This window comes from Tenrec ecaudatus, chromosome 16, assembly GCF_050624435.1.
Source record: "Tenrec ecaudatus isolate mTenEca1 chromosome 16, mTenEca1.hap1, whole genome shotgun sequence".
NCBI lineage: Eukaryota > Metazoa > Chordata > Mammalia > Afrosoricida > Tenrecidae > Tenrec > Tenrec ecaudatus.
The window spans coordinates 111,491,937-111,518,634 of record NC_134545.1 but is presented as its reverse complement, the minus strand read 5'-3'; the positions used below and the strand labels follow the sequence as shown (position 1 = coordinate 111,518,634).

Below are 26,698 nucleotides of genomic sequence, written 5' to 3'. Positions count from 1 at the left end.
TGAGGTCTCTCAGAGCCAGTGCAGAGGAGAAAAGACAGTGGAGCGGGCTGGGGAAGGCGACCTGTTAGTGAGGCATGAAGGAGGGCAGGGCTGTGTTGGGGAGGGTGCCCGGGGAGAAGGGAAAGCCCAGGGGAGGGTCTGGCGTGGGAGGAAGGGAGCCCGACAAGCCCACGGAGCAGCTGGGAGTGGTGGCGTCCTAGGGGAGGAACTCGGTTGGACAGTGGAGCTGGGAGACGGAGGCATTTGGGGGACCCCTCCCAAGCCCAAGCAGGGACCCTCTGCGGTGCAGTGCCTCAGACCTCTTATTACTGCTGGAGCCCACCTCCCCAAGAAGGGGCCTTCAGGCCCGGAAGGCAGCCCGGTCTTGGGCTCTGTCTCTACTTAAAGGATTGCCCTCGCTTTCCCTAAACAACCCATTTCTCACTGATGCCCCCCAACACCCCTGCCTTCTAGTCAATGCTGACTCCTTAGAACGACACCTGTGCAAGGCTGGGCTATCCCAAGAAGTAAGACCAGTGAGGCTCGTGTGTGCATGCGTGCGTGTGCAATGGCGTGTGCGTGCGTGTCTACAAAGAGGCTTATTCCTCAGAATGCTCCACACCATTGTGGCAGTTAGTAACCCAAGTCCACGGGTCAGATGCCAGCTGCGGGCTTCTCCTGACTCCTGTAGCCGCAGGCTGATGGGCAGGCAGTAGGGAGATGGAGCAGGAGCCCACAGGCTGGTGGATGCCGAGCTGAGTGATTCCCACGTTGGCAGGTGCCGATGGCCCCCAAGATGGGCGGGTGATCTAAGAGAAGGTTGGCGAACCAGCTGCAGGATCAGTAAGCATGAGCTTGCTTCCACACACTGTCCACCTGTGCTGAAAGTGGGCCACCCCCAAATGAAACCTCCTTCAGGGCATCAGGGCTGTGACCCCATGAAGGAGGCCTGTTCTCCCCACAGCTGCTCGGCTGCTTCCCAGGCAATCCCCTCATGGAGTTAGCCGAGCACACCAAGTCAGAGCCCATTGTGGGAGTGTCCTGGCCCAGCCAGACTGACATACACCTCACCACCACAGTGGACAACGACAGAGTAGAGCTGCCCCACAGCGTATCCAAGGTCGTCAATCTTTATGGAAATAGACAGCCTCACCTTTCTCCCATGGAGTGGCTGGTGAGTTTGAACCTCTGACCTTTCTGTGGGCACCCAAGAACTTAACCACCGGCGGTCCAGGCTCAGACCCCTCCAAGGATGGGTCCTTGTCTTTTTTCTGCCCCATGGAGGGAGGGAGCTGGAATTCAGACCCAAAGCCGGAAGCCAGCCTTCTCTAGCCCCTGGACTTGTCCCATCGCCAAGTCTGAAGCCACCACTTTTCGGAAGACTTCCCCCAAAAGGTTATAAAAGGGCCATCGTGACTTTATGCCACACATTACATTTCACTGTTTAACCAATGCACCGAACCTAACAGCTAGTAATAAATTGCAAAATATTATTTGTAATAGCCATCAGTCATGAAATCGCATTAGCAAAATTGGCTTTTATTTTACTTCTGAAGAATATTTCCAACAGTGCGCTTTACGGGCTCGTTGGGGCTCAGATCCTCTGCGGCAGGTGATTAGAAAGAGGCTCCTGCTCACCTGCCTCCAAGGATGAAGTGCTTTCTTGAAAGTTTAATAGAGATTAAAAGGACAAGTTCTCTTTTCTCTGTCATATATATTTGATAGTTCCAAAATTTATGTTTTAATGTAGCATTAACTATGGATTACAAAGTTGAATATTAAACAAAGTGCTGAGTAGGGACAATGTGTGGGAAAAGACTAATAGGCTGCAGCAAGCAGAAGGAACAAAAGAGAACCCCACTCGGGCAGAGTTGGGAGATCCCAATGCATGAGCTGAAGTCCTCGACAAGGCGTGTTTAGTGACTTTCGTCATAGAGAACATAGGGTATCTCCCTGAGTTACCGTAGTTTTCCATGTAAGAGCCCAGCGAAACAATGAGTGTGCGGGTCCCCAGCACACAGAGGCAGACATGCCAGGGCTGTCTAGTTGGCAAGTATGCATGATGTCCACTACTTGTATGAATTTGTAGGAAGCACAGTGTCTGGTGTGGCTATCGCGGGAATAACAGGTGCAATGTATTCTCTGGACATTCAGGAGGCTGCAAGTGTGATTTCCGGGTACCTGGAGCCCTGGTGGAGCCGTGCATTACCAATTGGCCTGTGAGCCACAAGGTCAGCGGTTAGAAACCACCAATTGCTCCAGGGGAGAAAGACGGGGCTCCTCTACTCCCCTGAAGAGTTATAGCCTCAGAAACCCACAGGGGCAGTTCTACCCTGTCCTACAGGTCACCGTGAGCTGGCCGTGAGCTGGCCTTTGGTTCGGTGGCTCTGGTCTGTGAGCTGTGACTCCTGGGTTTTCCTCTTGTGACTTGACGTCTCTTACCTGCCACTCGGCTGCTTGCCCAGGCTGAGCTTGTTTCATCCCTTTATCTCAACCGAGGGCTCAAGTAGAAACAATGTTTTGAAACTGATGATGGCAACATACGTACACATGTGCTGGACACAATGGCTGGATGTAAGGATGGTGACAAGAGCTGTATGAGCCCCCAATAAAATGATTTTTAAAAATGACATTGATGTAAAACACACCAGGCCCTCATCCGGCCTCAGGAGCACCGCAGAGAGAGCCCGTGTCTGAGAAGGGGCGTCAGCACCCTCAGAGGTCAGCCTAGTTGAAGGTGCTGCAAACATTCCTGCAAAAACAGAATGAAGAGCTCAGGGAATTCCCCACCGATTGAAACGCCCCTTGTCCTGGGAGGCACATGCCTCCCCCGCCAGCGTTGACCGGCCAGATGTGACAGTGCACCTGCATGTGTGCTTATCTTTATGTTATTAATAGCACCCATGGATCAAGGGGCCAATAAAGAGGAAATGCATCAGTTCATAAAGCCATAGTAATTCAACTTCACTAATAACCAAAGACATGTGATGGGGGACCAGGAGAGCTCAATGTTTTACCCTTTAACCAGCTCCCTGTTTTCCTTCCTTCCTTCCTCCCTCCCTTCCCTCCTTCCTTCCTCCCTCCCTTCCCTCCTTCCTTCCTCCCTCCCTTCCCTCCCTCCTTCCCTCCCACTAAACAAACAAACCAAACAAAAGCCCAGTTGCTTAGCTCTGCCTGGTCTCCTGGCATTCCCCCTGCCTGGCCCCCTCACCAGGTCAGCACTGACCGAGCCTGCAGGCGTCTCTTGGGTGAGGTTTCAGAGTAGCTCTCTGGCTTCCCTTTGGAGGCTGCTCTGGGTGGACTTGACCCTTACACTGCATTGCATTCCTGCAGGGACTTCTCTTCTGGGGTGGCTCCCTTGGGTTCTCAGGGCCCCAGCTGTTGCACCACTGCACTGGGGGTGCTGGGGCTGGTGGAAGCGTGCACCAAGAGGCGTTTAATAAGCTGTCGTCGCTGGGTGATGGCATTGCTAATTTTCCGGTGACATGGTTTTATCAGCACCGATTAGGAGACTTGTCAGACGCAGACGAACCTGGCAGTTCATTGCTGTCGGAACCACTTAGCGTCAGCCGAGCTGAGGTGGGCAGGGTGCAGTGTGTCTCCTGCGTCCTCAGCCCTTCACCCAGCTATTTGGGGTGGCAAGCCGGGGGGTGCAGCCTGCGCACATCCAACAGCCACTCCCCGTCTGGCCAAGCAGCACCTGTCCATGGGGCACATTGGCTGGAGGCCAGTCTCTCTTCCATGCAGCAGACGGGCCTTTAGGGTCACTTGTGAAGGTCATTGAACTTTCCTGTGGCCCTGGATGAAGCCCTTCGTGATCTAACTTTGCACCAGTATTGGGGTGCTGCCCCTAATAGTGGCTATAGCCCCAGCACCTGTGGAAGCTGGGGCACAGAGGGGAGGCATGGCCCCTCTGCCCACAGCCGTGTGGTCCAGCCAGCAGGTGCCTGAGCTGGCCGTGTGGTGCCTGTGACTGGAGAGGAGCTGCCTCCAGCCGACAGGCCCGATACCCAGTCCGAAGCCACGCCCCACGGGGCAGGGCCAACCCCGATGTCCACCCCCTCCCCACAGAGCAGTGCTGAGCTGCAGTAGGCAGTGACTCTCCTGACATGGGCCTCACCGGGGTCATTTCTGTGTTCTTCGCACACCTGTTATCTGGTCCGTGTCTTCGCCGTGGGAGCAGACAGGCCAGGCCAGCTTCTGCGGCGCCCCCTTGCTCGATGAACATTGACGGCGGGAAACGCTGGCGTGCCAGGGGCTAGCTGGGGGTCTCGTTGGCCTGGCAGAGTCAGAGCTGGCGTGTTACCCGGCTTTCCTGCTTCGCAGTTTGAGGTATTTGTTGGTCCTCGTCGCCGAGCGGAAGGGCTGTGTCCGCACGGGAGAAGTGTGAGGTCAGGGCGTCAGCCGTTGGCCTGTGAGGCCGTAGCCAGCAAACAGCTGGGTGACGTTGCCCGAGAAGTCTCACGCTTCTTACTGATCTGGGCTGTACATGTGATGGCATCTAACCACTCCCCAAGGGCTCTGCTGGGAAGGACAATGGGTGAAGGAGACAGGAGGCGTTGTCCTTCGGCCTGGAAACACACAGCCCCGCGAGGGGCCGGGAGTTCCCTGTGGCTCTGAGGTTAGACAGGTGCCGGGGGCTGGCTGTCTTTTCTAGGCATCGAGGTGTCTGGAAAGGTGAGGTGCTGTATGGTCACCCAGATGTGTGACTGTCCCACAGACAGTGGGATTGAACCGTTGTGATGTTCCAGGGCCAGGAGACCCCAAACACAAACATCTATTTAATAGCGAGCTCTTTGCTAAGCCTTAAACAGGACAGAGGCCTGACAACGTCCAATCCAATCACCACTGAGGAAGAGAATCAGCAGGAGGCTGTGGTGGCATCCAAGGTCCACGGTCACTCGGATCCTTACGGACACATGGAGACCCATCACAGCATCACCCTGGTGGCAGATCCATTTGTCACAGCCGTGGGTGGACTGCAGGCGCGGAAAAGGGACCATGCTGGAGATAACCACACCGACTGTGCAGATTAGAAAAGCTGGCAGGATTGGTTCTGGGGCCCTCTGACCACCTTGGTTGGTGGTGTGACTTGTGGCTATACCATCGAGTACCCCAATTTCCATCAAGGGTACTTCCAGGGAAGTCCGGGAAGGCTGCCCTGAGACTACCCCTCTCTGGACTGGCCAGGCAGTCACAGCGACCACTCTGGCTATGGCAGGCGGGTGCTCAGGGGGTGAACTCTGAAACACGGAAGGCTGAAGTTGGGGTCTGGGGACACCTCAGGAAGGGGTGAGAGCATCAGGCCAGGACTCTGGTCACAGAGAGATGGGCTTGGGAGGGCTGGGCCCAGGGCCGGTGAAGGAGCATAGAAGGAGCAGGCTGCTGGCCTGGCTCTAGGCACTGGTCACTGGCCACGCACGCTCAGCCTCCCACACTGGGCAGAAGCTGTGAGGAGGGCCTGTTCTCTCTGGAAAATGAGGCTTAAAGGCCAGTATTCGGCACGATCAGTGTTCTAATGAGTGCCCCTGTATCTTGGTAGTGACCAAAAATGACCATTGTGAGCTCTGCCCACAGCACATCCATAGCCATCCATCCACTCCAGCTAACATGGGCATTTGTGACGTGTAGGCCCACTTGGGTGGGTGCTTGTGTATTTGTGAACACACATGCGTGTGTGTCCCCTGCCCCCTCCTGAGTCCACCTGTGATCATCCGGGAGGAATGTGTGTGTGTGTGTGTGTGTGTGTGTGTGTGTGTGTGCGCGTGCGCTCACTACTCCTCTCAGCCCTGACTGCAGGGAGCCACATGCCGGCCAGAGCTGAGGATATGGCACGGGGACCACGTCCACCCCCAGAGGACACTGTGTGGGGTCCATGTGCACTACCCAATGACACAGTGCGGGGACAAGCCTGGAAGAGGCAGGGACTCTGCGTAGATACTGAGAGACTGCTGATGGAGTGAGACGGCTCTGAGGAGCGTGGTTTCATTCGCGCTGGGGAACTTGCAGAGTGGACAGAGTCCTGGGGAGTTGCAGAGTGGACAGAGTCTGGGGAGCATGCAGAGTGGACAGAGTCCTGGAGAGCGTGCAGTGTGGGGGCAGTCCTGAGGAACTTTCAGGGTGGACAGAGTCTGGGGAGCGTGCAGAGTGGACAGAGTCCTGGAGAGCGTGCAGTGTGGGCACAGTCCTGGGGAGCTTGCAGAGTGGACAGAGTCTGGGGAGCGTGCAGAGTGGACAGAGTCCTGGAGAGCGTGCAGTGTGGGGGCAGTCCTGAGGAGCTTGCAGAGTGGCCGCAGTCCTGCTTCCAGTGGTGACTGGCTGGGAAGGAAAATATCCACTCTGGGGACCACTTCGGGGCTCGTGTTATACTTGGGGTGAAGTGCGCTGCAAACACCATTGATGCGAGATGGATGGCTTTAAGCTGATGCTGTTCTGATGAGGGGTGAGGAGGAAGCAGAGACCCCAGGATGTTTCTGATTGTGTTAGTGTCCTGGCTGCTACCTGTGGCGGAAGGGTCCTACCCAGGTGGGTCCAAGGACACACAGGGGAATGCCTGCTCAGCTGAATGGTGGTCATTTCAGAGCGTGTGTGAGTCCGGGTTGACCAGAGAAGCAGATCCAGAGGCACTCATATGTATATAAGAAAGAGCTTTATATCAAAGAGTAATTGTATATTAAGATAACGTCCCAGCCCAGTCCAGATCAAGTCTATAAGTGAGATATTATCCCATATGTCCGATACCAGTCTATAAAGTCCTCTTCAGACTCATGCAACACATGCAATGACACCGAATGCAGGAAGATTGCAGGCCAGTGAGTAGAAGGTCTTGTGAATCCAGTGGCAATGGAAACATCTTATCACTTACATGGGTCTCCACGTGGCTCCTCCAGCTCTCTGAGTGTTTCAACAGCAGGAAAGGGAAGGCCAAGAGAGTGTCCCACCTCCAAGAAGGAATAAGAAGTTCCCAGAATCCTCAGGAGAAGGCCAGGCCCACTCAGAGGCATGGTTGGCTATGATCTGATTGATAGGCTAGACTCCACCCTTTAACTCAAGTGGACAGGAGATGATGTAACTGCCAAAGAGCAGTAACTTGTGCCCCTACATCTCACCCAACACCTTAGAAATAGCCTGTACCCTCTTACTGCTGGTCTTTTGCTTTATCCCGCAGGTCTGGGTGTGAGAGATTCACAGCTGGAGATGCAGCAGCAGGAACTGCCACAGTCAAAGACCATCCCGGGCTGAGAATTCCCAAGACAGACAAGGGCATAGAGCACCATGTGGGGACAAAGATTAGCCAGGTAGAAAACCGGCCAAAGGAGAGAAGACCTAGCTTGAAAGGAGAAAGGGGTCCCCCAGGCCACGTTGGCTCCCCCAGCCCAGTAGACACACCCGGGCCTGGTACTGGCCGGGCCAGCTTTGCACAGCAAGCCAGCAGCCTCAGATACTGGCAATCCTCAAAAGTCCGTTTCATTTCCCGCAGGACCCATCATGAGGCCCAGCTGGCAAGGAAAACGGTTGGGGTGAAAGAGAGAAGTTAGGGGCCCTAACATGGGCAGACCATGGTCGTCAGCAAGCACCCGCAGCTGTGAGCCCCAGCCTGGCCCTTCCCTAGGCTCGCAATGCCACATGGACTGCCCTCGGGAGGAAGGAGGTACCCAGGTGGATTCGGAGATAGCAGAACCCCACGAGCTTAAACCGGGTCCTCTTTAGGTATCCCTACCCCCTGGGCTAGTTAGCCGCAAGCTCGAGGCAGGTGTTGGATGTAAGTATGGTGACCCCTGCAACCTGGACTCCAGCCCTTTCCCCCACGAGTGGAAGCACCACACTGCAGTGGTCTGGTTTGTCATGTCAAGGGAGCGAGGCAGCAGCTCCCCGGAGCTCAGGCCCGAGTCTCTGGCAGCAGCAGAATGTTGGGGTCCCCAGGCAGACACAAGCGGCACTCCTCACTGTGATTTTTCATGGCTTGCTGTTGGCCTGGAGTGATCATTGATGCACGCTCAGTCTTGTTTATGGGACTGCTGTGAGCCAGAATCCCCTCGCTGACAGCAGGGGCCACGGTGTGTGCGAGTGTGTGTGCATGTGTGTGCATGTGTGTGTGTGTGTGAGAGTGGGTGACCATGTGTGTGTCTGAGTGTGCATGTGTGGGTGTGAGTAAGTGGATGTGAGGGTGTGAGTGAGGGTGTGTGTGTGTCTGAATGTGTGTGAGCAAGTGTGTGAGTGTGTGTTGTCGTGCCTGGCATTGGTACCTGGCCAGGCATCCCAGGGCCTCTGACAACTGCTTTGTCCGTTGTTCATGTCTGATTAAATGGCTTCCTGAGTCATCATGGTCATCTGTCGGCGTGGGCATCTGTCAGGGTGGGCGTCTGCCGGGGTGCCATACCTAGGTGGCAACAGCTAGGAGAGCCCAAGTGCAGTACAGCCTTCTGTTACTTGCTGTCTGTGTCCCCACAGGTCAGGGCAGGGCAGCAAGTGTCAGACTTAGGGAGGCCCCTGTGTGAGTCACGTACTGGCCACCGCTTGGTGGGGGTGTCTGCGTGGGACATTTGCCCACCTGTGGAGGACAGGCCTGCACCTTCCCTGTGAGAAGCTGGGCAACATCTAAAAAGACTAAATCTCACTGCCGTTGAGTTGACACAGACTCCCGGTGACCGTATGGGACAGGCAGAGCAGCCCCTGTGGGCTTCTGAGACGGCAGCTCTGTACCAGAGCAGGAAGCCCCTCTTTCTCCCGAGGAGCAGCTGCTGGTTCCAACTGCCACCTTCAGGTACCACAAGGGCTGTCCCTGCAAGGCCCCGACTCCCTCCAGAGAGACAGGCCATTTCCTTGGCCGAAGCCCACAGAGCCCTGTCCTCTTTCTCCTGCGTTTCCCTGGGGTCACTCCACCACCTCTTTGCCTGGGGATGGGGTGAGGTGGGGAGGTGGGTGCCCTGCTGCATAGGGCAGGGCCAGTCTAGGCCACCCGCCTGTGCATTTCCTGGTGGAATGAGAGGCCCTGGGTCCATCCAGGAACCTAGACAGCACACGTGCCTTATACCAGGGCCCATGTGTCTGCCCATGAATGCAGGCCCTCAGGGTGGGAGGGACACAGCCGGCCCGCTCTCCATGGTGCTGACCACAGCGGGGTCCTTTCAGTGGCACCCACTCTGGGTGAACAGGATAACAGAGCATCAGGACCATCCAGGCAGCTCTTGGCTTGCCTGTTGGCTGCTCCACCCCTCCGCCCTCAGCTCATAGCACATCTAGCTGGTGCATCCCTACTGTTGGTGGCTGGGCTGGTGGCCCCGGGCCAAGCCCTCTGCACACCAGGCCCTCAGGCTTGGGCCACCTCTGCGCTTTGTGGATTGTCTGCTTCCCGGCGACACATGCCACTGGCCCAAGGACATGGTGTGATTCAGCGAGTAGCAGAGCACCCCACAGGGTGCCCCTCAGCTGCAGGGGGGCATCCACGTTGTCAGGGTGCTGGTCTGCGCCACCCCGACAGTTTGGTGCTGTAGGGGACAGTCCATGCACAGCCTCACCAGAGCACTGTGGATGATATTGTCCACCAGACACAAACCGTCCCCCACAGCACAGAGTTGCTGCCCCATCTGGCTGCGCCTGGTCTCTGCTCCCTTGCATGTTGCTGTCTCTGGGTGTCATTAGACTGGTTCTGGCCCATGGCAGCCCTGTGTGCAACAGAACAAAACCGAAAACCCAGCTGTTCCTGTGCCAGAGCCCATTGTTGCAGCCACTGCCAATCCCCCTTCTCAGAGTTCAGAGCCCCGACCTGGGGGAAATCCCCGTCCTTGTTGCTACTCTCATAGTCCCTTAACATGCCTCTCTGGGTGCTGATGGCATCCAATCACATTCCTGCTCTGTGGCTGGAGTCCCTGAGGTCTGGCTGGCTCAGAGGACTGATTCTAAGTCACTCCTTCCTTTACCTGCTGGGACCAGAGGGCAAGCTTTGGGTTCCATGGGGAGGGGAGAACCTCAGCTTCCCTCGAGTCTGCTCTTCACTTTGGTGGGTCTATAACGCTCACGTTAGTGGGTCTATGACTCTCATGTTAGTGGGTCAAGGGTAGGTTTCAGCTCCACCGATCACAGCTCCAGGGACCAGCTTCATCTCTGCAACCACACAGAACCCAAGAATTAGACCAATAGATACTCCAGGTGCCTGTGGTTTGACGTCACGACAGCCCCTTGTCCTGAGCTCCGAGTGTCACGTGCCATGGCTGAGACACAGCATGTTGGGGCAAGGGGATTGCAGGTTGATGTGCTTTTATCATGCCCTCTTTAGCCTGTGGTATAGCTTGATAGTTTCCACTCGGCAGGGCAGGGCAGGACCCGGAGAGTAGGTTTGCACCTGGCCATCCCTGGATGATGGTCTTAACCCATCAGACCTGCAAGTGGACCTGGACAACAGTGGTCACACAAGGCCTGCCTCAAGTACATCTGTTCCTTGGCTGCCCTCAGATAACAGGGAGATGTGTGCCTGCTGTTCTTAGAGGGGCAGGGACAGGTGGCCAATTTGGGAGGCGGGGACTAGGACCATTTGGCCCACATGTTCCCTTATGCCTCCACAGCCATCCACAGCAACTAACAGTCCCTGACACTATTGAAAAGTGTCGTGAAGCACAGTGTCCCCACTCCGTATCCCACAGATGGAATAGCCACACAGTGACAGGCTCCGTGCTTTCTGTTGTTCATGTGTGGTAGGCAGCAGGTCAGGGGTTTACCCCCCGTGGTTCAGGTTGATCTGTCTTAACTACGGTAGGGCAGACTTGAGGGGCCCTATCTTTGCCCCTCCTCTGAGTGCATGGGGACACCCAGGGGCCTGAGCCCTGGGAGTCCCACTCGGAGCACTGGGAGTCCCAACTTCTCAGGAGCACTTGCTGCCACCTTCTCAGTTGCACTAGGCAGCTTGCCAGAGTTTCTGCCAGTCCTGCTGCACACTCTGCTGTCTGGGGGCGGTTAACTAGCATTTCTCTGGCACTCACTTCCAGGGCCCTGGCTTTGCATTCTAATTTCAACTCCTCTTTCAGCCATAGCACCTTCTCAGCATCCAAGATGCTACAGATGGCACCCACAAGGAGCCAAGCTACCCCAGTGATTCCCTCCCCCCACCCTTTGATATCTCCTTTCTTAGCCTTGCCAACCCTGACTCTATTCAGCAGTCCTGGGAATCTCTGAAGCATTTGCTGGGGGCATCCTTGGATTTTTAACAGCTAAACTAAGGGACCAAACTTGGGGGCTGGTGACCATCTCGGGATTTCCTGAACAGAGTTCTCATCTCCCTATCCCATCTGAGACTCTGTGCCTTTGAACTCTTGGCTGACCAGCCAATTATTCTGTCTAATGCCCATGAGAGGGAGAGACCCCACTATGAAGATGTCAAGATGGTGACAAGTGGACCGAGAACCCATCTGAGAGATGCTATTTTATTCGCACTGGGGTCTTACAGAGGGAGACGCAGTACTGTTTCTGGCAGCAGCTGTCTGGACAGGGACGCATCCTCCCTGGGGGTCACGCAGGGGTCTCGAGCTACACTTCGAGCGAGTTCAGCTCCCGGAACGGTGCACATCACAATGCCTGAAAATTACAGTAAGGTTGGCACTTTTCTGACGAGAGACAACAAGGGGCACGCCTAACGCCCGTGGCTGTACCTCGCACACTGCAGCACCTGGCTACCTGTGGGGGAAGGTACCTGCAGGTGGGCCCAAGGGTGCACACACCAGGAGTGCCTTCTGAGCAGAAGTAGCCCCTTTGGAATGTTGACCAGTGCCCTATCCATGTCCATCACGTGGCGGCTTCTCCGGGGACACAGGCCCTGGGCGGACCTGAGACGAGACCCACCTTTTCCAGTGTTAACATGGAGGGAGCTCCACATTGCAAAAAAGGCTCCTTCCTGTGGCCAGAGGTCGAGCCCCACGGAAGGTAACTGGATTTTGGATGGTGTTCTGGGGTCGCCCCTAGCTTGTGAGGATGGAGGCCAACACTGTTGTCAATGGGGCTGATGGGAGGGGCCAGAAGGGAGGGAGGGGAGGGAAGGAAAGTGGGGAGAAGGGGAAGGAGAAGGGAGAGAGACAGATAGACAGACAGACAGACAGAGAGAAGCAGCTCGTAGCTGGGCTTCCATAGCTGGAGCCTCAGGATGAGGGAGGGAGGCTGAGGAGGAGTAAGCATTCTCGCACTCTGCTTTGTGCTTTCCTTCTGAAGCAGGACCCTGTTTCTTCCAAGTTTTACACCAGCATGAAAAAGCCAGGACTTCATCTGCTTCTGGGCTCCGGGCAGGGCAGGGCTCTCCTTTATTCCCAATAAACTCCCTCTTTGTTTTGTTGGCTGGGTGTCTGCCAGGGCTTCAAAGCCCTCAGTCATGGGCTTCCACCCCCTGCTTACTCAGGGCTTGCATGGCATCCCGGGGAGGCGGAATCAGAATCTACGTTTTAACAAGATCCCCGGCGACTCCCCTGCGTACAACCTGGGGATTGCATAAGATGCAGGTGTGACTCAGTCTACCTCGGGCGGAAATGCAAATTACCCACAGGGTCTTTCACGTTGTGAATCGGTTTGCAGCTCAGATTTTAGCCTGCCAGATCTCATTATTCTTGACACATTTACTCTGCGGCTGGTTTGCTTTGAGATTGGATTTGTGGGGTGCTCTCTCCCTTCCACACCAGCTGTCCCCTCAATTAGTTCCCACTTCTTCTAGCTGTCTGCCTCAGCAGACCACGCTTGTGGTCCTCAGAGACAGGGGGGAGCTTGCTTCCTCGGGGGCTGAGCTTTGCGACTGGCAGCCTCACAGCTCGGCGTCTGCAGGGTAACGAAGACCCGGTCGTTGTCTGGATCTTCAGCAGTTCTGGAAGAGACGGGCTCACCTGTCTGGGGAGACACTAGAGTTGTCTCGAGTGGGGGAATATCTGGGGTCTAGAATACATTTGTCTACCCTCCCCCATGATGCTGGTTCATGCTGTGCTGGCTTGTACATTGCTCCGATTCTGGATGCCAGGCCACCTGTCTTTCAAGTGCCAGTGGGATTGCTCATGGGGTACAGGGTTGGGCACGGCTCCCCGAGTAAGAAGGGAGACCTGGGAATCTACTTCCCCGAAACTACCACGGGAGCCCTGTGGATCACAGCAGAGTGCTGTCCACTGGGGTTGGACGACACTCAGGAGTATACAGCAACTGCCACCCTGGGCCGGGGCAGACCACTGGCCATGAAGATGGGGCAGGACAGGCCCTCTGTTGCCCCTGGGTCACCAGGGTTGGCGTCCGAGCCAACGCAACGGGCGTCTCACAGATGGCATCGCTCCCAAACACGCCTTCCTCAAGTAATTGCTTCCCTTTAAGATGCTTTACAAGGAAGGCCACCGTGCTTAGAGCAGTATACTTGTGGCTGGCTGGTTACATTTATCTTCAGCCTCCAGCTGATCCTGGGTGTTAGCATTGAGAGCTCTGCACACGGCTCCGGGCAGCTCGTGATGCTGAGGCTGAGCCAGGGCCTGGAGGTCATCTCCATCTCCCTTCCCCGGGGCCTCTGTGAAAGGTGGGGTTTCCACGAGACATGCTGCACTGTAGGCGGGTGTTGAGTGAGGGCCCGAGATCCATGGAAGCCTTCCTTGGTCTGCAACGGAGGCAGATGTTGGGGTGTCCTGGGCGTGGCTCCCGGGTGGTGTCCTCACCGTCACTGTGCCCAGAGCAAGGGTGCTGCTGCTTGTGTCCCGCAGCCGCATGGAGGCAGTTGTTAAAAGGAACAACCGGTGACCTCCTCTGGGTCCTGGTCAGGACTGCGGAAGGTTGCAGCTGCGACAAGGGGCTCACGTGTGGGGATGGCTGTGCGGGTGGAGCCAGGCAAAGCAGCGTTGTCTTCTGCTGTGCTCAGGGTCACTGTGGGTCGGGGCCGGCCCCCCAACACCTGACCAGGGAAACAGCAACAATGTGGTGTCGCATGGAGGGCATGTGGGCAGCAAGGGTGTAGCACTGCTCGGCTGTGCCAACTTCCTCTCTTTGAGAATCTTCTCCTCTGAGAAGCCAACGGAGCATGGCGTCCTGAGAAGTCCGGGCTGTCCTATCAGAAAGCCAGGAATCTCTGGGTCAGATGTCTAGGACCGGGTTACTCTCCTCTTGCAGATGTCCCCAGGGGTCCTGCTGGTCAGCATCCCTGAACGAGCAGGAGGGCCTGTCCTAGCTGGAGCCGGGCCAGCTACACACAGTGACTCCAGGGGTCAACACTACCTCCGTAGTCACCATCTGTCCGTTCTCCCCAGGACTCCTGGAGGCAGGGCCTCTAACAGAGGGGACATTGTGCTTGGTCAACCTGTGAACCTGCCTGCTTGTCCGCTGCTGCTGCTTTCTCTTAGGGGCTTTACCTGGGAGGGGAGGAGAGGAGGAGGGACTGGGGGCTGGATGATATTCCAGGTGTCTCCCAGGCAGGACCTCTATCACTGCCCTCTGTGTCAGAGCAGAAATAGGAAGGCACCCCCAATCCACTGGGGCCCAGAGTCTGGCTTAGTCTCTGGGCGCTGCCAGGGCAGAGGGAATACACGTGGCTGGCTTTAAGTTGCGGAGCAAAGTTGGACAGGAAGTCATTTGCTCACAGTTTGAGAGGCTCAAAGCCGAGTCCAGGGTGCTGGCTGGAGGGAAAGGCCCTCTTTGTCCCTTTTGTGGGAAGCCATTCACTGACTTCTCCAGTGTCCCCCTTGGCATTGCCTGGGAGGGGGGGTGTCCATGTAATCTGACTTTCTCTGACTCAGGCTCACTTCTTCCTGGGTCTGAGCAGCCTCTTTCAAGTCGCCAGTGATTGGTTGAAGACACTTCCTACACTGATACCGTTTCAATAGCATAGCAAAGAAAAGCTGATCCCTAGATGGGAGTGCCCTCAAGTCGGTTGACACCGACTCACAGTGACTCTATAGGACATATCAAAGGACCCCTGTGGATTTCTAGGGCTGTCCATATTTATGAGAGTGGACAACCACATCTCTCTCCCATGCGGGAACTGGGGATTCAAACTGCAGATGTTGTGGTTAGCAGTTCTAAGTGTAGCACAGTCTTGGAGTTCGGATTTATGACATTCATTTGGTGGGTGGCCAGCTTGATCCATTGCTGAACCCGTCGTCAGTTCTGCTGACTTATTCACAGGTGAACATTAACTTGCCCCATGGCAGCTCCGTGATGCCCAGGGAGGCTTTGTCCCTAAGGTCAAGGGGTGCTGTATCTGGAGGTCAGAGGGGTATGTCTCTGAGGTCAGGGGGCTGCTCTCTGCTTGTCTTGATTATATCATTTTCTCACAGAATAAAGGTTTCACGCTTGTCCCCATCCTCAGCAGTGTTCTTCTCGGTCTGATGTCTGCCAGGCTGGAGTCGCTATGACCCCGGACAGTGCTCTCCCTGCGTCCCCAGGACCAGTGTCCCAGTCTCTGAGTGTGGGTGAACGTTGCCCGCTGGGCAGGGCCCTACCAGAGCCCAGTGTGGTGGCCCAGGTGCCTCTGGGAACACCTGCTCTGACTCTCACAGTCACGGTAGCTTGGAGGGCCGCTCACGGGGCCCCTGGGGCCAAGTTTGTTCTCACAGCCCAGCACATGGTGGGCCTCTGTTCATGTGCCTGCGGGCATTCTGACGGGCATGGTTCCACTGACTGGTGGGCGCTCATCTGGGGCCGAGCTTGTTGGCCAGCCCTCCGTTCACTCGGGTTGAAGGTCGCAGTGCTGGTTGAGTATCCATGGGAAGGTCATCTCTTCACATAGTTGATGCCTTTCTAGGAACGAGTTCCCCAAAGACAAGCCCTTAGAAATCTCCCATTCATCCGTGCTCCAAGGTGCCGTGTGGACGTCCCTTGGGGAATCACAGGGCTCAGGGCGGGGGTGCTTTGTAGGGGGTTCCAAACACTGAGAATATTCAACAGTGGGTTAGGATCATCCAGGGACTCATGTACAATAGCATTGGACAGCACAGGATGGAGCAGGGGGCACACCGAGGCCCACGAACACGGACATAGGAAAGGACCAAGGAGCCTGACCTGCAGTCATCCCAGCCTCCCCACTTACTCTGTGAGTCCCCGGACGTCAGCTTCAGCTTTTCCATCTGGAACGTGAGGCAGTGACAGGGGGCCACCCCTCTGGACCACAGGCCTTCCAGGGCCTGGTCTTGAAGAGGACATCACCAGGGGAACTCTCCTTGAATGAACTGCCCAGGGTGTGCGCCCTCTGTGCCCACCCACACCCCTGCAGGGCTTCCTGCCTGACCCACATGGGCCACTCTGAGCTGGAACCTCCCTGGGAGACTGGTCTGCCAGCAGGGTGGTTGGGAAGTACAGGGAGCAGGTGGTACTGGAGGGGCCTGGTGTGTGCTGGACAGTGGACACGTTACACAGAACAATTGCATTTGCCTGGTGCTCGTCCTATGAAAGGTCCTTCTCCTGGCTGGCCTGCTGGTCATCTTGACACTCATTGTGAGTCCACCTGGTCAGTGGTGAACTTGGCCTCTGGGCACTTGCTTCTGCTGGGGCACTCAGCTTGCCCTGTTCGTTCAAGGATGCTGTCTCTGAGGCATTGAGCTGTCCACAGCCCTTTCTCAGTGACTTGACTCAGGGGGACCAACCTGTGGGCCGCTGCAGCAGAGAACATGAAGAAAACACATTCTTTGGAGGGGTGATTGGATTTCCAGCAACAGAGGCCGCCTGGCACCCTGCATGAGGATGTCCGTGGTCCTCCCCGCGGCGGACGCAGTGGTTTGATATGAGTGACAGAGACCAAGGGGGCAGTTCCCATCTCGGGGAGAAGCGAGGGGCAGGCAGGAGCCCTCCCCGGGAGCCGTCTGACACATGCCGTGTCCTTGACAACAATTCCTGGGGACACACTCGCTCTTTCTCCCCGGCACAGAAGCAACGTCTTTGTGACTAGCACAGTTACTTCTCGGATTTGGTGATGTTTCTCTCTAACTCTCTGATTTGATGTCTTTCTGGTTAAGCAGCATCTCTCTCTGATTTGGAGGTCTGGGCATTGCTGGTGGATCAGGTCAGGTCTAGCTGAAGTCCTTGAAGGGGGAAAGGCTTTCCTTTGGTTAAAGAGAAGAAGAGTTTGAAGCAAGTCAACCTGATGCCTTTTAAATAAGCGTTTTAGTGGCTCCCGGAAGCTTCCAGAGAGCCACCTGGAGATTCTGGAGCAGCGAAGACAGTAAGTCCACCAAACAGCCAGAAACTAGCCATGCTCCGAGGGCAGACCTCTGCCCTGGCCGCCGCCACTGTGGGGACAGCAACGTACCAACTAACACAGCTTGACTAGGGACAGAGCTCTGACTTAGGTCTGACATCATCCTGTTCACAACATATGCTGCCGCTGCTGCTGGTGCCCAGTGCCCGCCAGTCAGTTCCGACGCACAGCCACCCAGCCACCCAGCCCTTCGCTGTGTAGCACAGAACAGAGCATCGTCCAGCCCGGTGCCAGTCTCAGAGGATTCTGTCACCTAAGACTTCATGCTACCACCGATTGTTGAGCGTGGACCCATGACTTAGTCTCATAGATGGGGCCACCGACCCTGGAGGAGGGCCCTGGGGCAGGTCTGTGGGGAGGAGGGGTGCTGCCAGCAGGGTACTCACGAGAAGGGGACCAGATCCAGAGGAGACGAACAAGGGCCAGCCCTGAGGGCTCCCAGCCGGCCCAGTCAGGGCTTGCAGAGCTGAAGATGGAAGGTCTTTTGGGCCAGATTGCCGCTGGCTGGAGCACCCCCACCCCTAGGCCCCCCGCAGCGATGCCCTTGTCCCCGTGCCCTCGTTGCCGCTCCAGCTCTGATTGCAGCTGATTGAGGAGTGCTTTCCGGGGCCTCCTGCCTTGCCAGGCTGCAAAGGGGCAGTTTCGGGCTGATTGGTGATTAAGGTCTTCAGAGCCAGGGTCTCGCTGAAGGTCACGAGCCAGCAGTGAGGTGGCTCCTCCGGAAGCTCTTGGTGACACCAGTGAGTCTCTTGGTCTGAAAAGAGCTCTGTCGCGAGCACCCACAGGTTAATTGGTTGTCTTGTGGTCATTGTTAGAGGCCACGGGTGGGACCCTGCGTACACCGACCAAGCCCGGCCACCCCCACAGTCCATCGCCGTGGTGTGTGAGCCACTGTGCCCGTCTCTCTATTTCACCGCTGCTCAAGCATGATGCTCTTCCCGGGAGTTGTCCCCTCTGGATGACAGACATGCCCAAAGCACCTGCGATGGACTCTCCGCATCCTTCCTGCCGAGCCGCATCCTGGCTGGACTTTGGAGGAAGAGCCGTCTGTTTGCCTGCAGTCCACTCACAGTCAGCCTCACTGACACCGCCTTCTCCATCCGCTCTCCGAATTCTCTGTCCAGCTGCAGCCACACGCCTCCAAGGCCCCAGAAAATGACATGATTTGGGACAGACAAACCTCTGTCCTCTGAGTGAGATCTTGGCTGTTCAGCACGTTAAAGAGATAGTTCAGGGCACACGTGCCCAGTGCGGTCAACCTCCTCTGATTCTTGACACCTGCCTTCACAGGCATTGATGGTGGATCCAAGTCAAAGGAAAAGTTGTTTTTTTTATTAAAAGATCATTTTACTGGGGGCTCTTGCATTCTAATAATCCATACACCAATTGTGTCAAGCATATTTGTACATACGTTGCCATCATTTTTCTCGACATTTACTTTCTATTGAGCCCTTGGTATCAGCTCCTCCCCCTCCCCTCCTTGAGACCTCTTGATAGATTATACATTATTATTATGTTCATATCTTACAGCGACCACTGTCTCTCCCCCCCGACCCCTATGGTTTCTGTTGTTTGTACCTCTGGAGAGGGTGGTGGTGTGTGGTATGTGTCGATTACCATGGTCGGTTTCCCCCTTCCTTCCTTTCTCTCCTCACCTTCCCCCTTCCCTTCTGGTATTGCTATTCCCGTTTCTGGTCCTGGATTCCGGATTCCTGAGCTCTTATCTGTAACTATGCACATGCTCTGGGATACCCCGCAGTGAAAGGCAGGACTGGTGTCATGATAGTGGGGGGTGACGAAGTCTCAAGGAACCAGAGGAATGTTGTGTGTTTCATCGGTGCTTTACTGCACCCTGGTTGATTCATCCCTTCCTTGTGACCTTTCTGTGAGGAGGTGACCCATTGTCTACAGATGGGCTCCAATCCCCCTTTTCTCATCAATATAGTTTTTGGTTTGTTTGTTTGTTGTGGGTTTTCTGATGCCTGTTGCCTGGTCCTGACAATACCTCATAATTATACCAGCTGGTGTGCTTCTTCCATGTGGGCTTGTTGCTTCCCTACTCAATGGCCACTTGTTTAATTTCAGTCCCTAAGGCCCCAGATGCTGTTTTAGTAGCCGGGCACCATCCATTTTCTTCATCACATTTGCTGCTACACCCATAAAACAAAATTCCTGATGATGTCAATTTCCTCCCCATTGTTTCGTGGCATTGTTTCTGAGGAGAATTGTGAGGATTTCCATCTCCCGTACAATGAGCTGTGATCACACTGAAGCCTGCAATTCCTGAACTCCATCAGCAAGGGCTTTAAGATCCTCTTCACTTTCAGCAAGCAAGGCTGTGGCGCCGTATAGGCAGGTCATAAATAAGCCTTCCTCCAATTCCGATGCCTCATTGTCTTCATGTTGTCCAGCTTCTCAGATTGTGTGCTCAGCCAGGAGGTACGATAAGGTTCAAGGACAGAAACGACCCTGACCACACCTGTCCTGGTTTTAAACTGGGCACTGTCCCTTGGTCTTGTGGATGACTGCCTCTCGGGCGAAGTACAGGTTTCACGTGAGCACACGGAGTGTTCTGGAATCCCCACTGGTCACAAGGCTAGCCAGGATTTCTTCTGATCTACACAGTTGAAAGCCTTTGCAGAGTCAATAAAGCAGAAGCTTCCAGCCAAGAGACTTCTGGCACCAGCAATGACACCCCTTGTTATATTATTGGCTGCCCACGATTAAGCTTAATTTGGTGGTTTCAGGTTTAATGAAGACTTTTGGACCAGCAAATAAGCTGGCTGTTCATGCACGCTAGAGAGTCCATTTGAGATGGGCCTTGGAGAGTGCACCCCCTGTAAGGCCCCTGCTTCCCTGCCCCCACTCAACTCTGCAGGCATGGTCCAACGGCGTGCTCACCAGGAGACTGCGGGTGAGTTTACCCTGCAGGAACCAACTCTGGTTAAATGCAACTCCTGGTCATCCTTCAAGCTAAACCCCGGGTCCTTCCCATTAGATTTCAGGTCAGTATTGTAGTTACTGGCCTCCTTGTTAGGGGCCCTCAGGGGAGGGCCTACTCATAGTCACCCCATGGACAGCAGAAGGGGGCACTGCCTTGTCCTCTGCCATCCTCACAACCGTCACTGTGTGTGAGCCTGTGTTAGTCTGGGTATATTAGAGAAACAAATCCACAGAAACTCATATGTATAAGAGAGACTTTCATATAAAGGGTAAGTGCACAACATCCCAACCCAGTGCTGCCCAAGCCCACAAGTACAATGTTAGCCCATAAGTCCAACACTGATCTACAAAGTCCTCCTCCATCTCACAAAACACACGCAATGATGCTGACTGCAGGAGGAAAGCCGAATCGGTGAACATGTAAGCATCTCAGTGTTGGCAGGGCCTCCACACGGCTGCTCCAGCACCCAGGGCTGCATCGGGGTAGGTCCATGCGGCTGTCTCTCAGGAAGTGAGGCTTGCCAGCTGCAGCAGGGAACTGGTTAAGGCAGTTGCACCCTGGTCCAACCATCAGAAAGCAAGAGAGCCAAGGACTAGAAAGGCAAGGCTCACCGAGCTATTTATTGCTCCACCATTCAATTAACTCCACGGTGTGTTATTGGCCAGGTTGGCACAATAAACTTTCTCTATCTCAGAGCCCATTGTTGCAGCCACTGTGTCTTGAGTGTCTTGCTGGTTTTCACCGACTCTGCTTTCCTAACCACGGTGCCCTCTAGGGACGGATCCATCCTGATTACACATCCAAAGGACAGGAGACCAACCTCCCCAGCCTCTGTTCAAAGGAGCTTTCTGGCTTTCTCTTCATCCTTTCTTCCATTTGATTTGGCCACTGGGTATTCAAAAGCAAATCTTAACATCTCTTCTGACATCCACTTTGATCTTTCCATTTTCTCTTTTTGCCCCCGCGATGTCCTTGATGTCATCTCTCCGTCTGTCAGGTCTCCCGTCATTGGGTCCCATGCAGCAGACCTGGTCTGGAGATGTTCCCGTTTTTCACATGAGATGAACTGAAGGTCATGCTCCAGCTCTTGTGGACTTGGTTTTTATCTTCCCTCCTCTCCAACCCGAGCTTCCATGTGAGCCAGCGTTGGTGTCTGCTCCACAGTGGGCCCCTGCCTCTGCTGACATCCAGCTGCTCCGTGGCCTCTTGTCACAGACGCAGTTTGATTCCTGGCTGAGCCATCTGGCCAGGCCCACGTGCACAGTCGCCATTGACGTGACCGAGCAGGCATTGCAGGGAAGCAGTCCGTGGCCATGGGGATTCCGTCGTGACTCCTCCAGCTTCCTCTCTATCCTGGCTCTCTCATGTCTACCCAACTGCTGTTCTTCACTCGCAGTTTCCGCAAAGGCCCTCATGTCAGTCAGGGCTACTCGTCACCCTGTGAGCCACGAACGAGCCTCCCCACTCTGGGGCTCGCCCCACAATTGCTGTGGGTCCTGGTTCCGCTGTTGCGGGTACGTGAAATTTCCCTTATTCACTCGAGCTACTTGTATGTAATTTCCCGGCTCTTGTTTGGGCAAGATGAATTAAACTTCCCTTCATGCATTCAGACAAGACAAATAGAGTTTCTCGTCTCGCGCTGGGCTAGATGAATGGCATTTCCCACTGTGCACGGAGCCTGGAAGTAGGGCTTTTCCTGTGGTGCCTTTGGGAGGCTCTTCCCATCTCGCTCTGACCGTGGACTTGTGAAAAAGACGCTGTCTTTGAGCCCTGACCGTTTCCTAGAGCTTTCGGGAGAAGCTGAACTTGGGGTTCTGAAGGCAGAGGGAAGACTGCTTTCATGCCTAGGGCTGGAGTTTGGGTGGTGCCCGCCCCCTCAGAAAGTGGGGACCAGGCACCAGACACAACCTCAGCCAACCAGGCTCTTGCACCAAGGACAGTCCAGGCACCATTGCTGGTGGGACGAGGACAGTCTGCCTGAAACGCCTTGGTGATTCGAATGGCATGGTCACATGCTGGCCGCACCTGAACCTGACGATGTACTGAGCTTCTCCAGCGCTCAGAGGAAGCCAGGCCTGAGACTCAGCTGGGAGGGTTCAGCCGTGGGTTCGGCTGCCCCTTCCTGCCAGGGGGGACTTCTGAAAGTTCCCGGAACAAGTCCACTACGTCCTCATTCCATTTCCACGACCTTTCATAGCCCCCACCGGACCCTAGAATTCTTCTGCCCATGCCAGTCCACACGGTCAGCTGTAGCTTCGGAAAGTCCCGAGTCACCTTGGCATGCTTCGACAGTGCTACGTGGGGCTATAACTGCCGAAAGCACGTGTGGGCTTCGGGCCAGGCTGGGTGCTGACCATCCACACAGGGGTGTGCCAGCCGCCTGGTGGGGGACACTGCTGCTCCTGTGAGGATCCCCTCTTCAGCTGGGGTGCTGAGGCACAGAGGGCACATGCCCAGTGGGGGGCGCTGTCCCCCAGGACAGGTGCACTCCTCAGAGGGCACACACGGGGTCTGCAGGCAGCCCCGAGGCCTCTGCTGGATTGTCCGCTGTTGCTTCGGAACCCAGGAAGGACGGGCGAGGTCTGTGAGGGCCAGCACTGCCCACGAGGGCGACCCGCTGATTTCCCTGGGAAACGGCAGCTCCTCAGACATGTGGCATCCCCCAGTCCTTTCCCAGTCCAAGGACGGTGCCCCCAGCCCCTCTGACGTGGAGGGGGAGCTATGGCAAGTGGCCAGGCCCTGCTGACTCCCCCGGGGGGGGCGGGGAACCCCATCCTCAGGCCTCAGTCCACTTACATCGGCCACCTGTCCTTCATTTGTGTTCTTTCTGGGGATACTCCCGGGGGGCGTGGAGTGAGGACCAGGGCTTAGGACTGTGCCCTCTCCACCTCCGTGGGGCTCCAGGAGCAGCTGACAGCAGTGCCCAGGGGGTTCTGGCAGGAATGCAGGCTGTAGGGACTCCCCTTCTAGACCCTCTGACCTGGTGGGTTTGGAGAATGAGGCAGCTAAGTAACATAGTCCCCTTGAACCTCAGTTTCCTTGTTTATAGCATGGGGGCAGGACGCGTGGGAAGGAAAATGAGATGAGGAAATGTATTGAAGTGCAGGGCTTTGTGTGCAGATGAAAACTCCGAGCTCTGAAAGAGTTAGCGGTCGTTAGTTGCAGGGATGGTGAGATGCTGGTGGTTGTGGTGGTGATGTCGAGGAGGTCGTGATGGTGGAGACATTGATGACTAAGTTGGGGATGATGATGGGCTGGTGATGTAGGTAATATTGGTGGGCAGTGGTGCTGGTGATTTTGGTGGAGTTGGTGGCAATAATGGTGATGGAGCTGGTGGTGGTGGCAGTAATTGGTGAGGTGGTGGTGGATGAGCTGGTAATTTTGGTGGTGACCATAATGATTATGTTGTTTGGGTAGTGGTGTGGTGGTGATTTTCTGGTAGTGATGGTGATGTGGGTGACTATGGTAGTAATGGTGATGACATTGGTTTGGTGGTGATGGTGTTGTGTTTGGTGGTGAGGACAGTGATGGTGGTAGTGTTGGCCGTGATGATGGCAAGAACTATGGAGGTGGTGGTGATGGAGGTAGTAGTTCTGGTGGTGATAATGATGAGTATGTTGGTGGCGATGGTGAAGTTGGTGGTGGTGACAATATTGGTAGTCACAGTGGTATTGGTGGAGATAGTGGTAATAGTCGTGATGGTAATGGTGAAAATTGTGGAGGTAGTGGTGATGGGGATGGTGGTTTTGATGGTGATAGTGATGGCTATGTTGTCTTGGGGTGGTAGTGTGGTGGAATTGGTGGTAATGGACGTGATGGTCTTAATGAGGGTGGTATTGGTAATGTTGTGTTGGTGATGTGGCAATGGTCTGTGATGGGGTTGTTGGCAATGATGGTGTTGGTATTGGTATTGGTGTTGATGACGGTGAGGTTGGTATGTTGATTGTGATGGTGGTGGTAGTGGTCATGGTGGCAATGGTCTTCATGATGGTGGTGTTGGTGTTGATACTGATGATGAGGGTGATGATATTGATGGTGTTGGTATTATTATTGGTGATAGTAGTGTTGATATGTTGTTGGTGAGGGTGGTGGTGGTGATGTTGGCAATGGTCTAGCTCAGTGGTTCTCAGTCTTCCTAATTCCACAACCCTTTCATACAGTTCCTCATGTTGTGGTGACCCCTAACCATAAAATTATTTCCATTGCTACTTCATAGTAGTAATTTTGCCACTGTTATGAATCAGGAAACCCCTGTGAAAGGGTCGTTTGACCCCCAAAGGGGTTGCAACCCATGGGTTGAGATCTACTGGTTTAGCTGATGATGGTGTTGGTGGTATTGTTGTCGATGACGGTGGTGATGGTATTGATGGTGCTGGTGTTGATGATGGTATTGATGGTGCTGGTGTTGATGATGGTGGTGATGGTATTGATGGTTCTAGTGTTGATGGTGGTGCTGGTATTGATGGTGCTGGTGTTGATGATGGTGGTAATGGTATTGATGGTGCTAGTGTTGGTATTGGTGTTGATGATGGTATTGATGGTGGTGATGGTATTGTTGGTGATGGTATTGGTATTGTTGGTGATGGTATTGATGGTGCTGGTGTTGATGGTGTTGATGGTATTGATGATGCTGGTGTTGGTATTGGTGTTGATGATGGTGATGGTATTGATGGTTCTGGTGTTGATGGTGGTGATGGTATTGATGGTGCTGGTGTTGATGGTGGTGGTGATGGTATTGATGGTGCTGGTGTTGGTATTGGTGTTGATGATGGTATTGATGGTGCTGGTGTTGGTGTTGATGATGATGGTGATGGTATTGATGGTGCTGGTGCTGCTGTTGGTGTTGACGATGGTGGCAGTGATGGTAAGAGCATTTTGATTAAGAGCAGGATTCCCAGCCTAGACTGGCATTAAGTGGACTGCAGATTGCTGGATGATCCCTCCTGCACACCTGGGAAAGCTGTCTGGCTGGAGCTCCAGGTGCTTCATCTTAACGCAGGCTCAAGTCCTGTCTGGTCTGGTTCAGGGAGTACTGTGATAGCCACAGCTCCGGCCTGAGGCCCCTTGGGACTGGCCTGCCTCTTACACTCGTCTTGGAGGCCATTACCACAAGCAAGGAGGGCTGGCCACTCTGGTACTGACCATAGTGGCTTGACACCCAGAGAGTGGTCAGTCATGCCCTATGCCCCGCCCCCTGGTCCCTGCTGCTCTCACCAGGACACAGACACGTTCCTGCAGGTTACGTCCAGAACCAAAGTCCAGGAGGCCCCCTGTGGGTCTGCCTGGAAAGGAGGGAGAGTGAGTAAAATGCCATTAGCTGTTTTATTTTGATTAAAACATTAGAGTGCATGGCAGCCCCTCGTGGAGATTGTAAATCTTTGCGGTGGAAAATGAGAAAACAGCAATGACATGAAATGATGACTCTGCTTCGACGGGCTGCGGTGCTACTTGATTTTACATGTGCGCCTGTGTGGAGGAGCTCCAAAATTAATGTTTGGAAAATGAGTTATTGACTGTGGATGTAATTTATTACTAATAAGCAAAATATGTTTGTAACCCAGGCCTGGTGGGGTAGTTAGTACAGCAGGACTACGGGGTGATCATGGGAAGGGGAGGAGGCAGCCAGGAGGGTGAGAACTGAAGTACAGCTGTCCTGGGGCAGAGCTGCCTCCACATAATTTAGCCCTGTAACTGCCTGCTAAAGACTGTTCCATGCTGTGTCTCCAGCCCCCTCCAGAGACGGGGGCCGACCCCACTCACTATGAACCCCCTCTTGTGTTGTCTACTGTGTGCACAGTGCTTTTCACGGCTGCCTTTTCCTGGAGTAGATGGCCTGGCCTTTCTCCCAAGGTGCCTGTGGGTGCCCTTGACCTTCAGTCTCTTGCCTTGCCGCAGAGCATTAACTGTTTGCACCCTGGCAGCTGTGCAGTGGCTGCAGTTGTAAGGGTGGAGTGACTTGGGGGCAGGGCTGTTGTTGGTTGTGGTTCTGACTCGCGGTGCCCATGGTGGTGCCAGGTAGAATGTGACTCCTCGGGATGGGGATGCCAGGCCTGCCTTCCGAGGTGCTGGGGTTCGACCTTTCTTCAACTCATGGACACATCTCTGTGCTCAGCAACCAGACTGCTAGGCAGAGCTGCTCCCTGACGAGCAGGCTAAGCGCCAGCAACAGTGACGTCCTCTCCCTGATGTGGCCCCTGGGTCTCCACCCTGTGGTGGACGTGACTGGAGATGGGGTGGCTCCTGCTCAAGGCGATGCTGGAAGACCTGTGGTGAGGAGCGGGCACTGTAGAACCTGGGGTCACTGGCATCTGGCATCAGGGACAGATTTTGTGGGGCTTCAGGGAGAGCCGGTCTTTTGGCCCCTCTGTCACCTCACCCCTGCTGGCACAGTAGTGGTCTCATGGACCTCTTCCAGCAGCCCCAGGGGCAGTGCAGAGGCCACGAGTTAGAGCTGGAAACTGCAGTGTATGCTGATTTCAGACTCCCGAGAGGGGCTGACAGGACATTGGCCAGGTGTCCAGGGCCAGGGGGTTCAGGTGAGAGGTGGTCTTTCCATGGGCCAGGAAGTCACCTGCCCCCCACCCCCCGCC

At 55.0% G+C, this 26,698-nt stretch overlaps 1 protein-coding gene across 1 annotated transcript in view; it reads left to right on the top strand.

Annotated features, from left to right (window-relative positions):
• The window catches only part of TCERG1L (transcription elongation regulator 1 like), a 142,465-nt gene that overhangs the window by 56,677 nt on the left and 59,090 nt on the right, over positions 1-26,698 (top strand). The window lies entirely within an intron of this gene.